Source organism: Pectinophora gossypiella, chromosome 22 (genome assembly GCF_024362695.1).
Source record: "Pectinophora gossypiella chromosome 22, ilPecGoss1.1, whole genome shotgun sequence".
NCBI lineage: Eukaryota > Metazoa > Arthropoda > Insecta > Lepidoptera > Gelechiidae > Pectinophora > Pectinophora gossypiella.
The window spans coordinates 8,146,140-8,162,811 of NC_065425.1; the positions used below are offsets into that span (position 1 = coordinate 8,146,140).

Here is a 16,672-nt window from a genome sequence, read left to right on the forward strand (position 1 = left end):
GAAGACGGCAGAGATTTCCACTCTTTGCTCTTCATCCCAACAGGAGATAAAAGGATTAGAAGAAGAGAGAAGAAGAATGGATGTTAAGATTAAGAGTATATATTATAATGAACTACCCATTTTAGGGAAGTGTTGGTTGGGTTATATGCATTCGGAAATACAGAAGACGGCAGAGAATTCCATTCCCCCCCCCTCTTTGTGATGGCCGTAAGCGGGAGAGTGCGTGGAATGTGTCTCGCTCGCATTTTGGCTTTTTTGTTAACGTGTCTTATTGTAGGTTTGCCGCAAATGGCATGAACTACTTGTCCGGAGCTACTTTGAATTTTGGAGTGAAATGTCTGGGGTGCACCGTTTGCATAACTTGTTTTTGTAATACTCACTACCTATCACGAAACCACTATTTTATTTGCAAACTACAACCCTCGCGGCACAACAACGCGCAACGCGCGGCTCGGCGCGCTGCGCGAGTTATGTCGAGAGCTTCGACCAATAACGTAGGACGTCTATATGTATACGTAGGTTTCATTCGCTGCGTTTATTGGTCGAAGTCCTCGGTAATACATATTTGCGCCCGCGCGCGGCGTGGTTGGCGTGCAGACTACGGAATGCAATCCCGACTCGAGAACGTACTTTCGAAAAATTTTCGAGATCTCGTCTAGTTCATAAAAAAATGTAAAGTAATGATAGCTGAAAACGATGAAAACTGCTTGTTTGTGATAGTGAGGTTAATTTCTTTAATATTCTAACCAAATAATTAAGTTTTGTTTGAAAGATTCGCTCAAACCCGGCAATCTCGAATGGGATAATGGGATCTCGTCATGTGTCGAGCTTCGGGATTGATTCCGGGATCTCGCGAGACCGTATTACTACTGGAGTACAATTGAAGAAACAATTTAACGGTTGAGTTTTACTGGTAGAGTAAAGCTTAGTTTACGAGCGTTCTCTTGATTGCCTTATGGAGATATGTCGTTACTCGTTGCTACTATGCTCTCCGGCCAAGTAGTTAATGCCAGAGGCAAACGAACAATAATTCACTACTAATATACTGGCCATATGGTGTACTCTAAACCGGCGAGCATGCATGAAGTCTTTGATGAGAGTGGAAGAAGCGAAAGTGGTGTGTCAGGGTCGTAGTACACTTACTACGACCCTGACACACCACGGGATTCCACTGAGTCCCGTGGTCTCGGTCCATGACAAAAGAAGAAGAAAACAAACAATGCGCGCTATCGGCACTGGCAGCGGCTACCCGATCAAAACAACTTGTTATAATAACGTGTCTCAATTAGTCTCCGCCCCTATCCGATATTATCAGAAACTTTTATTTCGGATTCGGTTACGGTTACGGATGTTTTTTTATATCGGATATCCGATAATTTCGGTTACGGTTACGGAGCTCCCTAACATCCCTGATAAACAAATCAAGCCGAATATCCCTATTGCAGTAGGTAGAGCCACAAATCGTATGGCCACATGTGATTGTGCGTATCCAAAGAGGGATTATGGACGGCCTTAATCCATTACCTATTATGTATGCAGGATATTATTATGTGGGACGTAAGTGCCTATAAAGAATTCTGTTGATTCCAGCTGCATCATTCAATCGCTCTATTGATGTTTTTATTCCCTTGAACCCAGTTGTAATGTAAAACATTCGTTAGTTTTTGGTGGTAATAACGTACCCAATTAGACTATGAGAAACCATCATTTGAGGATGTGACGTCACTGAGAGGAAACGCGCCGTGTCCCATCGTGGAAGTCATCATTCCCATACTGGGCTTCAGCACAGTTATAGCCAGAAATAACCAGAACCACCTTACACAGACCTTTGGACTTCCTCCAAATCTATATCCCAATGTTCCCCCATAACGGGTCACGGTAGACTGGTCGAGAAACAACCAGAACCAATATCCAAAGAGCTTTGGATTCCAACGAACCTCCAGCTTAAGAGTTCAAGCGAAAGGGTCAAGATAATTCGGTCGAAGCTATAAACAGCTGTTGAAGGGAGCGTTGCCTTCAAAATGGCCGTTTTTATTTCTTATTGCTTGAGTAGTGCAATGAATCTGAGTGAGACAATAAATTGTAGTCGTAAAGATAGGTGAAGTGTTCTAACTATAGTTATATAGCTTAGTGTAAGGTTTTATGTTGTTGCTAGATTTAATGAATTAATAGTGAATGGTGTTATTAGTTCCGGTTCAGCACCTCGGACAAATTACTTCAGCACACGAGCACAAGACGATTACCAATTTTCAGCAGAAAAAAATGTAAAATAATAAATCAACAGATTGAATAAGTTCCACGGAATTACCAACAAAGGACAAAGTTGACCATATTTCCGTTTTTAAAAATTAAATTAAAATTAAAATTGCTTTATTTCAGATTAGAATGATCCATAATTGACATAATAAAACATTCAAATAAATTAAAACAATAAAAAAATCAAATCAAATAAAAAGAAAATCATAATCAATCAAGAAATTGCTGCTTAGCAATAAGGCCGCCAGATTGTACTGTATCTATCATCATCTGTGTTAATTTGTTTTGTATATTGTGTGCAATAAAGTATATTTTATTTGATTTTGATCAATCATAGAAAAATATAAAACACTGATGACACAATTGGTTACATTTTACGTATATTAGTTAGTACCTTCTTACCGGCATTGGTACAGTCATGAGCAATATCATGTACCCACTTTAGAACCCTGTCGCACTATCATATTTGACATTTAAATGAGACTTACGGTTTAATTTGTCAAAAAGTTAATGTGACATGGTATCAAAGTGTATACATATTAGTACTCGTGACTAGTCGTAACCGTACATGTCAGTCCAACAATGCCGCAGATAAGGACGGTCCAGCCTATAGTTTTTTCAACGATTTCTACGAGTACATATTTACGTGGGGAAGTTTTGAAGTTGCACTTGATGCTCGGTGCACTCGCTACATACTTACATTTTCTATGCATAACATAATTGTTATTATGTTATCTAATTCCGTTCCATTTCCAATCCAAACATATTCTTCACGGAAAAATACAATATTTTATTATAATTTCAAGTGAACTGAGTCATGAGAACATTGTACCGACTGGTAAACAATGAACATCTGCGTTATCTTGCTGCAGTGCCTGACGGAATGATTACATTATACATGAATTCGTGTGAGGAACGTATCACTTAAGTCCTTTGTTTGAGAAAAAACTGGCAATAGATTGCAGTGAAACTGTGTTATGATATGTCTTGTTGATGTAATTTTAACCGGCTGCCCCAAAAAGAGAAGAAAGAAAGAAAGAAAAAAATATTTATTCAGTATACTTAACGTTAATTAATAAAACATACTTAGGTAATTAAATGACTTAATAATTATTATACTTGTCTTAAGTTTACGCGGTTATTGTCATAATTAAAGCACCTAGTAACGGGCATGGCACTTGCAACAGTGTCGAAATATCGGGAGTCTCATATCTCCATTTAAACGCGGTAAGAACCCGTTACTATGTGCTTTAATTATTATACTTAATGCCGAAAAGGTTCCAGCTCAGCAAATGTCACGGCCTAGCTGTAGCTAGACTATGACGCTGATTTTCAGCTGCAGCCGGCTGGGGAGTCAAAAGACAGTGAAACAAAAAACTGGGATCGTCTAAGCACATAATTAAGAGGGTCATGTTTAACTTGTTGTTTCTTATCGACACGCTGGCTGGCTATCTTCGGTCTGATCTCGAGATTCATTGAAAAGATTTTCACTCGTTAGTCGATAATATCGATACAGCCCATCACGTTTCATCGATTTACTACCATTACAAAATAACATGCCAAAACTATATAGGCATAATTTGCCCTAAATAGCTCTGCCACGCCTAGCGAAAACAATCATCATAATAAGCTAGCCTGGGGCATTCACACTGGATGACCTAGCTGTTTTACGAGTGTTACTATGAGAGCTAGTGGCGTGTCATTCATTTATGATAGTAATTGGGTTGGGTGCCTAAATGATTTTTCACAGCTCTGTGCGTAGGCTTGACACAAAAAGAAACAATGCTCTATGTTGTATACTGGACATGTAAGACTAAGGTGTCGATCACGAGATAGAAGAATGAGGTTGGAAGGGCCATGTGAGCGCGAAACGCGCGCAATACAAGTATGAGCAAATAGTTCATACTTCAACTTTGCGCTCCACTCGTCCGCCAACTTTGATGCACGGAGCTTCGCGATAGGTTATAAAAGGTCGTCTTGTGCATTAACCTAACCTGCAGGCCAAAAAATCTAATATTGACTATATGCAAGGAAATCCCTCCTTATCACAGGAAATCTAAAAACCTTAGTATTTTATCTATCTATCTATCTGAGTATGACCGGTTATTTATCAAAGAAAAATGTGTATGCAGTATCTTACGAAAAGCCGTGATAAAATTGCAGCCTTTCACATAAAATATACATTGCCGGTAAAGTGGCTATAGAATTTTAAGAAGTATTATAGTAGTTTCAGTTTGCAGGAGTTACTACTCCTAAAAGAGAGAGCGGAGTTGTACCGGCGACAGCGGCTCCTCCATCCTCTTTCTTCTGTCGTGGTGTTAATATTGTCGTATCTAACTTCACTTAGTACGATCACTGTGGTCCTGTGGTTCACCGGCTTGCTTCTCAAACGTGGAGCGTCGGTTCGATCCCCGGTACCGGACTTGCACCAATGAGTTATTAATGAACTTGCAATTTTCACTAACACAGTAGCCTTGACCTCTTCAACGTCTATCAAGTTGGTATTACAGAAAGCTCGGTGAGGTGTGGGTACTTAGTTCATCTAGCGATGATGTACCTCTGACTATAGTCTGATATAGTTGTGAGCTTATGTTATGTATCTAACTTCAAACTGGCTCTAAAGGTGAGTTTATAAAGTATACTATACGGATTTCTTTTCCAAAGTGTTTCAACTCGTTTTGTCAGTTTTTGAATTGTTTTCTGATACGTGACTGAAATTGACTTTCTCCACCTTAGTTGTGCCTTTTTCTTTTCTTTATTTCAATAGTCAATAATACGCTCATTCTTATATTATCTTTTTTCATAGATAAATCTTTCTATACCGTTTTGGTGTGTTGCAAAAAAGTGACACTTCGCTCGGGTACCGTTTCTCCCGATTCAAGGTCAAAGATTCAATCATTTCAATGATAAATATCGATAAAACTGTAAAACTAAAACTGTTTCTGTTAATTACACATAGTTCTGATTGGAAATAGACGTAATTTGAAAAGCCTTTAAGATGTAAATAAAAAGTAATTTTAGTATCTTAATTGACTCTACGATTACCAACGTTTCGTCTTATCACTAAGTGTCTTAAGACCACGTAGAAAATAATGTCCCATTGAGTTTGTTCTTCAGTTCAAATTCGTAGAGGAAACTAGTACTCAGGAGTATGAATCGCACTTCGCATATAAAGCTGTTTTCGCTTACTCACATTCGATAATCCATGAGAGTTCATGTCTTACCAGGATACTGGCGGCCTAACTGACGTCCAGGGGCTTTAGCAGCAGTGAGAGTGATAAAAATCATCATCATCTCAGCATTATCGCGTTTTTCACAGGGTCCGCTTACCTAATCTGAAGATTTGACAGGTCCGGTTTTTTAAGAAACGACTGCCTGTCTGACCTTCCAACCTGCGAAGGGAAAACCAGCCCAATACAAGTTAGGTCACATACCTCCGAAAATGCATTTCTTGGGAATGTGGGTTTCCTCACGATGTTTTCTTTCATCGCTGAGCACGTGATAATCAATTATGATCCAAACATGAATTCGAAAACAAATTCGACAATCAATTAGGCCTGTGCTGGATCCGAGCCTGCGACCTCAAAGTGAGAGGCAAGTGGTCTACCAACTGCGCTATCACGGCTCATTAAAAATAAAAATAAGAGGTTGATTGATGAGAGTGATAAAAATGTAAGTAACTAATAACATACGAAGTCAAATAACATGTCAATTCCATACATTTTTATCACAGTCACTGTCGACTTTGCAACTTTGTTAACCCCCTTAGCCACATGGCGTGGCATAGCGCGAATACTCACACTACTGTCCTAGATCCGTTAGCAACCTTACATACAAACATAAGATCACGCCAATTAGCCTTTGGGGTAGGCAGAGGCCACGGAACGGACGGTTAGCACACTTCATGCCATAAAAATCTTTAAACTCACGCTAATATTACGATGTTTGAACATTAAATATTTTTAAATGAATCACGATTCACGATGCGCATTAAAAGAATGTAAGCACTTTATAGCACGTAAATATTGGAGAATACGTCGACCTTCAGTTAAACTCGCGAAGTCAACATACTTCAGCGTACGTCTCTAGAAGTTATGTTGTGGAATGCATACTAAATGCTGTTAATCATCATGATATCATTCTCTGGCGCCCGTCGAGGTGCCCAAGTGTGTCAATTGTTATTTGTGTGTCAAAAGATTAACTAAATACAGGGTCGACGAGATTTTGTACCTTCAATTTAAAACTCAAGCTAATAATTACTAAGGTAGTCATAATCTTTTTTGTTTTTAGTTTGTTTATATCATTGAAGTGTTACATAGTTAGGTAAACCACTGATACCGTTAAACCACAATACGGTTTGTCTCGGTACCAGTCTCCTCAGTTCGTTCGTCTTACAAACATCAGTAAGTCTATAAAGACTTAAAGTAACTCTAGGTTTTTTGTTCTAATATTAATGGGAAAGTAACACGGTGCATACAATGCAAGATAATAGAGTGTTCTTGATAATAATTATATCTTGCAGATATATAAAGTATCGTATCATCATCAATTTACTAAGGGTTAAAGATGAATCATAACATGACACGATATTAACCCCTGGCATAGAATAAAGAATAGAACGGTAACTCCGCCCCGCTCCAATTCGTATTGGCCGGCGACCTCATCCTCTCTGGGCCGACTTTTTGGCGGGAACGGAAACTGGACAGTCGCTATTAATTATTTTTTTTATGCGGACAAAAGTTTATGCGGACTTTTGAGTTAATTCGTTTGGGGTCGTAGTAGGAGTCTGCTCCGAGGGTGGGGGTTTAGGTTTCATCATTCATCGTCATCACCTTTCATCAGTTGATTAATCATCATTAAGAAAAGAAATACGTAAGACATGGCTGTATGTATTGCCTTGTTCTTCGGGGAAAACCAAAACAAAAAAAAACCTCTCTGGGCCTTACCTTAGTCTTAAATAGCCGTAAGGCGTTAGGGGGACAGCGCGGATTGTTTGTCTCACTCGCACTTACGCATAAGGCATACGGTAACAATGAGATTTTTGTATGGAGTGTCCGGGAATTGTCCTTGGTATATTTCCAACTTCTCTGTATGTATCCTGCTTGAATGATAAAGCAGTATAACATTTACCATTCATCCCAAACCACGGGCGGAACAAACTCATTCATAACATAGACGTGCTAGTAAAATGAATTAAAACTTTTAATGAAACAGTGCGACCTTATAACTCTTGCCCAAGGTTTATAATTAGCAGACCCGGTGGTAATTTCACGTCTAATCCGTATTAAATGAAAAACCGGGTCAGTTTGCTACGTTTTAATAAGTAGGCGTGTCTGTCGTAAAACAGTCGGCTGTACCAGGGAATAAATAATAGAAGTAACCGTACTAAATACATACATAAACTCACGCCTATTTCCCACCGGGGTAAGCAGAGACTATAGAATTCCATTTGCTTCGATCCTGACACACTTCTCTTGCTTCCTCCACATTCATCAATCGCTTCATACACGCACGCCGGTTCAGAGTAGATCGTATTAAACTTTTTCTAAGGACATCTCCAATTTGGTCAATGTAAGTTCTTGTTTTTTTTTAGTAACCGTACTATAATGTTAAATAGAAGGAGAATATGGCGTACTAGAGAATTGTGCTAATAGCTTTGAATAATTTACGAAGTAATTAATTCATTGCACATAATTAAGAAGTAATTAATTAATTATATTTCAAACAATAAGGTTAGGTTATTGGATATTTTATTGTTGAGAAGGAAAGATCAGTTATAAAATACCAAACAATGAGTAATTATTACTATTTCCTATTTGCATACATCTGACTTGGCGCACTAAATGCGTCATCCGGCGCACGCGCTTAAGAAATAGCAAAACATTATGGCAACGTGATTCTAATCTGTTATAATCTCTAGTTTAAGTGTAAACTAGGTTTGACGAATTAATGTAATAATAGTAACCCTATCATATTACGGGATCTTTGTGTGGTGTAATGTGGCGGCTAGTCCACTAAACTGGAAGTTGCAAGTTCGATTTTCGGTCGGGTCAATTTTGTTATAATTTTTTTTTGTGTTTCTCCACCAACTCGCAACTGGAGAGTAGTGACATTACTGGCACGTATTCGTAAAGTATTTTTTTCTATATAATGTGAAAATACGGGATCTTTAATTAACTATTCGACATAAAGCAGTTTTTAGCTGTTTGCGATAAATCAATCAAAAATAGGTACAAGTCTCTCTCTCTATTTAAGAGCTGCGCTCTTGTCGTAGAAATCGCTTTCTTCGATTCTTCCCGCCAAAACCTTCACCGGGAAACCTTTATCGGGAGGTACAAGTAAGTAGATTAAAATTCACTGAACAGGTTAAGTTTATATTATAATTAAAGCTAAGTAATCTAGGTTATCATGCGCCCGAGTGCCTTGAAATGGTGAGAGGTTAAACAGAAGGTGTTGCGAAAATATAAATACAATCACTCACTGTACTATCCTAATGCATGCAGAATGAAAGAACGGCGTGTTTACACATGTTTAAGTAGGTATAATCTTCGGCCATAGTCTCAGATATCTTAAAAAAGGGGTCCAGTTATGCAAAGACATCTCAAACGGCGAGCATGCATAAAGATTTTGAAGAGAGGGAGAAACAAAAGTGGTGTGCCAATTTCTTAAGGCCTTAAAACTGCTATTGTAGACTTCCAAGAGAAAATCTCGGAACTTATAACCTTTCAAGAAAACGAATAAACTTATAGTACAGTCACGAGCATTAATATCTATACACTTGGGTACCATGTCACATTAACTTTTTTGACAAATTGAACTGTAAGTCTCACTAAATGTCAAATTTGTTAGTGCGACAGAGTCCTAAAGTGGGTACATTATATTGCTCATGACTGTACATCCCGGACACTTCATACAAAACACCTCGTCTTACACAGACACTACACATTGACGTTATCGTACACGCGCATCTGTGTGTGTGTGACGACTGACGCCCACACGATTGAAGACTAAAGGAAGACCGAGGGGTGATGAGGTAAACCTAGTTCAGCGGCTGGTGCGGAGCGGAGAGTTGCCGTTCTATACGTAGTATTATTCATTATTTTATGCTTATAGGTAATGTTTAGCAATCGTACAACAGGCTAGACTATTCACTGAGGTTATAACTCTACTATCTGCAGCCATAAAACACGAGCTTACTACATCAAATGATAGAGCAAACAAGGAATTCAATTGATCGGCAGAACTCTGCACGAGTCAGGGTTTCAATTAGCTGTCGTTGGCAAAACAACTCGCAATTGTACTGTGAACTGTCTAATAGACGATCAAGTACGCTCGAACGTTAGATTGACGATGGAAACTTTACGATAAGAAATTTTTAGTAAGATTTAAACTAAACTTACTAAATCGGACCATCGAATTGATAAATTAAATTAATCGATAATTGATCATTTTGGACTGACTAACATTTATAGATTACATACGTAATTATATAAAGTGACGCGTATTTCCCACCAGGGTAAGCAGAGACCATGGAATATTGAATATATTGAATTCCATTTGTTTCGATTGTGACAACTCGATGTCAAGATTAGCAATTTATACTTTGCCTTCGACCCAGTCATCTACCCAATTATGACGCATAGCTATAGATGCAACTGTTTGGCAATTCAATCTCCAATTTCTATCCTGGCTGCAAGCCGGCCCACTGACCCTGGTTCAGTTGCCCGTCGCACGTGCACACTGACTCAAGCTGTGAACCCGTTCACAATTCACCACGCCACGATACAGTGACCCGGTTTTGGTTCCGTTCTGTGTTCGGTCCTTAAATGTGGAGCAATCGCCAAATGTTCTGTGCTTCTTACGGTCTTATTTTAAAGCGAATATTACAATGCGGATATTATACTTTATTGAGCACAAAGGACACAAATGATAGGAGTGCAGCTTTTTTGCCCGGCAGCAAAATCTTCCAGCCAATTACCATTTTCATCATTCTGGGTATCCTTATGAAGGATTAGGTTATTTGATTGAGTAATGCCTGCTGTTTTAGAAAGGTGGATTTTATATCTACTCCGAGCGTGTCAAACAAAAACTACTTCGGTTTAAGATAAGATTAACACACGCAAGTTAAATTCGTTACGTCTCAAAAAACTCGTCTAAATGTGGCATAAAACATTGTCTTGTTTTTATCAAATTTTAGGTACTCCTTTTACAGCGCTGTTGCGAAATAAATTAGCACTTCGCCAAGGAACTCGCGGCAAACAATAAAGCCGAACCCATACCCAGATAATGGGCGGCAAAAGCCTAAATCGCCCAAACTGTCATATTTGACCGCACACAAAAAATCGAGGCGTTGACCAGTCCATTAAGTAATTGATTCTAAATGGTGCTAAATGAAAATACTGAAATTGTTGTACAATCGGAGGGAAAAGTCTAGGACTTATTTTGAGCTAGTATTTTGACATAAAATAACCTTTAATTAAACTTAGATTGGAAACATCGAGTACGTGAAAGTACATAAACGACATGACGTATAATACTTTAATATCAATGGTGTTTGATTGTAGCGATAATACGTGCAACGAAATGGTCACGTAGGGCACGTTTTAATAGTATCTTTTTTAGGTTTATTGTATATCCTCTAAACAGTGGACAATAAGACTGATACAATTATAGAACTGCGTGATCAAGGAAAGCGCTCCGCAATCTACCAAGTTCTTCATTTGAGCTACTACATTTTCTTTCAATCATAAAACTTAGGATTCATCGTCAGCATCAAGTCTGGATCCTACCTCACCTTTGCTGCTCCCTTTAACTTTTTATCCGACTGCGCGTTGCAAAGTAGGCTGATGTGTTTATATTTTTCTAAAAAAAGGACCAAGGAGATCTCTTCTTATCGTGTGGGTTAATGAGGTGGGTTTTTTTTTGTTTTTGTTGGTGGTGTCAGGGTTATTATTGAGCCGCCAAAGGCCCCTGTCATGACTCTTGTAACGACTACACACTTACATCAGTAAGTAGTAACCGGGACCAACGGCTTAACGTGCCTTCTGAAGCACGGATCATCTTACTAAGGAGATAATCTACATACAAAGAGTACCTAACAGTAACTGTACCAGTCGCGCAACCGGTCAGTGAATTATGGCAGCGAGGGTCGTTTCAGAACAGGAGTATAAGTTACCCTGGACAGGCAATGCGCACGCGATGTCTCGGAATATTTACGGTACCACCATCGAATCAAGTCACATCAAAGTGACTATTATGATACTCGACAATTTATTGGTTGTTTGCCATGTCTGTTCGTGTAATGACTATTTGATCTATGCGTTTGTGATTGGAGTGAAAGTGTCATGTAAGAACGTTAGATGCGTTAGAATTGTCAGCGAATCAAAAGCGCAGGCTGGCAATAGCTCCTGTAAAATGCTAGATCCGTCAATACCCTCAGGTTAGGTAAGCGAACCCAAAAGTAAAAACAATTGTACAATTGGTTAGGAGGTCAGGAACTTGCAAAGGATGGACAAATCTGGATAGAGCTCTCTTAAAGGTTGAACAAATATGGAAAGGGCTTTGGTTAAGAGATTTTTCTCCATTCGAAGATCAGGGTAACCTAAGTAAGTAAGGTAAGTGATCATAAGTCTACACGAAAAATGTTATTTAACCGAATATATTTTCAAAGATGCCATTGTAATTGATACATTTGTAATAACAAGCTGAATAACTAAAGCATACTTCTGTAGTTAAGCAGCGCGCGCGACGCGATAGCTGTGCCGCGAGATATCAAAAGACCTGCGTGCTAGACCGACATAAAATAACATTCGAGAAACATGAAACCTATAACTAATTAGTCTCCAAAAACCTGACACTATGGAATAGGCCAGAAAAGAACCTGATAGCCAATTAACTAATTGGGCTCTTTGCATAATTGATACTTTGGCCAACATCCATTTTGATGACACTCCTAAAAGTCTATAGGCATTACGTCAGAATATTTTGTAGAGGTTTGACCTTAGGTGAAGTTAGGAGTTTACTGTGTGCCTAGTAATGTTGATTATGTTCAGGACTGCCTAAATTGCCCTATCTAAAAAAACATAATTATCAAATTTCCAGTGTTATCCATACGTATTTCTACTATTGTTAAAATTAAAAGCTGTTTTGGTTGAAATGTAAATTTGTAAATAGTATTAATTGACAAAAGTTAATTCGCTTTACAGTAGTACAAATAAACTGATCAAGCGTAAATTACGCCTTATTTCCAATAGAGGTAGATCAAACGGGAATTTCTAATAGGACTAAGAAAGAGTTTTCAAGGAGCTCTTAACCTGTATTTTTGTGTAAATTACACCTGCCTGCATCGAGAGACCATTCTCCCCACATTTAAAAATAATATTTAAAAACGTCCTGATTTGTTAGCAGCACCGGTCCGGAAATCGGCGCATACGCCGCACGCCTACTGGCGGTTCGCCAACTGAATCATGAGTTTATTGCTAATATCATGGTATTGTAACACTTCACCGTTCATTGATCTTACGACATTGACGAACAACGAAATAAACCACCATTGCGTCTTGTAATTTGACGTTTTCCTACATTTCATTGCAGGTTACATAATGGTGTTTGAATATTTATGGTTATGGTCCATTGTTTTAATCAGGCAGTTCTTGGAGAGATTTCGCGTTGCTGCATCTATCTTGATCACCATCTGGGGGGTTAAAATGGCCACATCGAAGCTATTCATCTAAGAAAGCAATATTGTTATTTGACATTTGTTTGCATTGCGCAATGTCAAAATGCAACATTGCTTTCTTAGATGAATTGCTTTGATGTGGCCATTTTAACCCCCCTGGTATTTGATCAACGCGTTTTTCACAAGGTTCATTTCCCAACCAGAACATTTGACAGTGCCAGATGTTTACAGAAGCGACTGCCTGCCTGACCTTCCAACCCGTGAAGGGAACCCCAACCCAACAGAGGTCAGGTCACATAGCTCCAAAACGCATTCCTTTCGCCCCGCTCTTGTCTTCCATTAGTCAATGTGTCACTACAAAAACTAATATAACTGCATCAATACAATGTTCAATACCACTACACTCCATTTGCGAGGCACAATAAAAGAAGTACGCACTACGTAAGCATTCGTACAGAAGCCACGTAATTCCGCGTAATAGTAATTGTTTGTTAATTATTTTTACCTCGCGCACTGTACTAACCAACTATGGCACTATTGCAGAACTTGTAAACATGCGTATAATTCCCGGCACATAACTTGACCTATGCGTAGTGGTCAATTTAAGATACGGTATATTCATTGTAATACAATCTTCGCGTACTTACTTCTTTTTCGTTAGCAACATCACCAATATATAAACATTATGCGACCAAAATCAGAAGTCATGTCTAAGCGTGGGTCGGCATACCTCAGATTATCTAATAGAACAGGTTTCATTTTCATTCATTGTGCTTAATATTCAATGTCAATATGATGGTTATTGAATTACGTAGTGATTTGCTGATAGTAATTGGCTGAGGTAATTGGATATCTTATCATCTTCATATACGTATTATTGCTTTTTAAACATTAAACAGAGCGCCTGTTTCAGAGAATAATACAGTTCGCTTTAATTGCTAACGTAATGTGTACCTATTACAATAGATACATTTTTAAAACACGTAACATAGGGATTCTTATATATAAAGGGAAACAAAGAGTATAACGTGTTATGAAGAATCTTAGAACTGAATAAACATGAGATCCTTACCTAATACTGTTATTTCTAGTATAATAGAATGAAGCCGTCAATTCTGACGCATGTCCCTATTACAAACCAGTCCAGTAAATTGTGAGAAAAAACAAGAAAATCGCCGCAAAAGCGTTGCAAAAACCAGTTATATTGTCATTATCACTACCAAGGTTTCCCAAAGACTTGGAAATCGTGAGTCACCAGCGAAAAATATAAGTCGCATGTGGCTTAAACATAAATCCAAGGCAGATAAAAGGTAGAGATTAACGTTTGTGAAGCGATGATATTTAAAAGGTCCGCGAAGTATAAAAATATCACGAAGACTGGAGTAACGGTATTCTGCGTGTCCTACTTGCATCGGTTGAAAATATTGCAATGACCGCTACCAGTTATGAAGGTTTTAGTTCGTAGAAGCGTATGACTAGTGACGAATCATTTTTCGTTACCATCATTACCATCTTAATTCCGCGTACTTCAAGGTTCTCCTTCGTACTATTTTGCTCAGAAGTTAGATAAGTTCATCCATCTACGTTTTACCCATTTTTCATACGATATAATAAACCTACTTAGTTGCTATTTCGGAAAATACCCGAGGGACTAAAAAGGACAGATCGAAGCAATTCATCTAAAAAGCAGTATTGCAATTTGACATTTGCGCATATAAAAGTAACTGCGCAATGTCAACAATGTGACCTTTTTAACCCCCCAGATCTACTTCCAATCCAACTATTACATACAGCTTCTTGAGATGTCTAAAATACAAAACCTTTTAGCATAGAAGCCATATCCAAAACTACAATTCTTTATGCAGCACAAGAAGCAACCAAAACACGAAACATGTTTTCAGGCCGCCATTTAACAGGAATGACAATTAGCAATTTAGTCTCGAACTATTTCTAGGCATAAAGAAATAAATTCGCACAATTTCCACAGAAATTGATGGCACTGACCTCCGTTTTACCGTTGTTTTGACGTTCCGTGTCGTGATCAGACAAACGGTTTAATGCAACTCGGCTGATAATTTGCACGACAAGATGTAATTTAACACCCTCATTTTATGCCACTGTTAATCATGCCCGTGACATTGGTTTACATATCGCGCATGAAAACAAAAGGAATATCTTCGTAGAGAGCTGTAGAATTTGTTTTTGCAATATAATCGCAACTGAAAAGTGTCTTTGTGACGCTATGTGCTTGGTGTTCATATAAATCAAGATGTTTCGCGCGATCTGTAACAGTGACAAAGTGGATAAGTGCGTTGTTACTACCGGCTTTACCGAACATTTCTTTTTTAATACAGTTTGGACGATTTACTGTATTGCTAGAATAGGTATATTTATAGCACGATTCGTTGTTTCTAATGTAGATGAAGAATCCAATGTTATTCAGTTTAATATTTATTGTAATATGTCCCATTGTGGTTTCCAGGAACCGCTTTAAATATTACTTAATATGAGTACGAGATAAAATAAGAAACCGATATTCTAGATTGTTTCTGAATAATTAAGAGCGATAAAAACACCGACAGTGAATGGAAATCCGGCGTCAGATCATAATCTGTGCATTGGCCTTGTCTTGCTTGTAAATACTGGTAATTTAAACCGAGTGCACTTATTCGAGGCTTAATGTCCTGTCAATTGCCTGTTATGATTAATTTGCAAATTCACTTGGAGTTTCAAGTCTCCTATGACAACCCTTAACTCCTTATCATAGAGTACAAAACCGTCAAATAAGTGAGACTATCAATCCAAGCTACTACCATAAGGACACCGATACATACATGACATTAACATAGGAAAACATGGCGAGAGCAAAAAAGGTATAGTTAGAGAACGTAATCATGTATGCTTACCTACTGGAAAGGAATAGCAAATGCTTGTCTCATGAAATTAAAATTTGCTGTAAAAGGCAATTCTGCGATTGGTCAATAATAATCAAAACAAACAGGCAGTGGATTGAATATTTCATGAAGATATAAGAGCTGATAAAGGTATAACTGTACTAAGTAGTGACAGTTGACTGATACATAAAATACATAAACAAACAGCATATACATAATCGTACAACAACGGTTTTGATTTACCACCCCTCGTCAACCAGGACGTACTACCAAAAGAAATCAAAGCCTTAAGAAAGCATACTTAACAAGACCTTGTTTAAATTATAGTTCTTACCATGAAAACGAATGTGTGTTTATAACCGCAATAAAGGGTAAGATTCTATCAAAACATCCGCATCAATCATTCGGTCGACGCAAACTACGCTGGCAGTATGATTACAATAGCATTTCAAAACGGCAAATGGTCCATCGAAGACAATTCTATATTTGGACCCGTCAAGTTGTGAGAATGGAACCGAAGACGATCTAAATTTAAACTTGCGTAGTGCGTCTGAGCATGCTGGGTTGCCAACTGCACAACAAAAACTGCGTGCACGCATAGCATAATATATAGCATCTACCAGTCCATCCAGTTTTATAGATCTCGTTTTTATAGCTTTTCGGATACACATAATTAAGGTTCTGTCAGAAACTCAAGATGGATTAGCTTTTGCCAACATTATTTTAATTTTATCACTGCATATTTGTTACGTTGTAATTTTGTAAACCCATATTTTATTAGTGTCAGATTGGAATCTTGCAAATCAAAGGGGTTTTTGGTGATTCATATCCTGCAAGTCAGTGA

At 38.2% G+C, this 16,672-nt stretch overlaps 1 protein-coding gene across 1 annotated transcript in view; it reads left to right on the forward strand.

The window, feature by feature from the left end:
• The window catches only part of LOC126376987 (disintegrin and metalloproteinase domain-containing protein 19), a 130,608-nt gene that overhangs the window by 21,824 nt on the left and 92,112 nt on the right, over positions 1–16,672 (forward strand). The window lies entirely within an intron of this gene.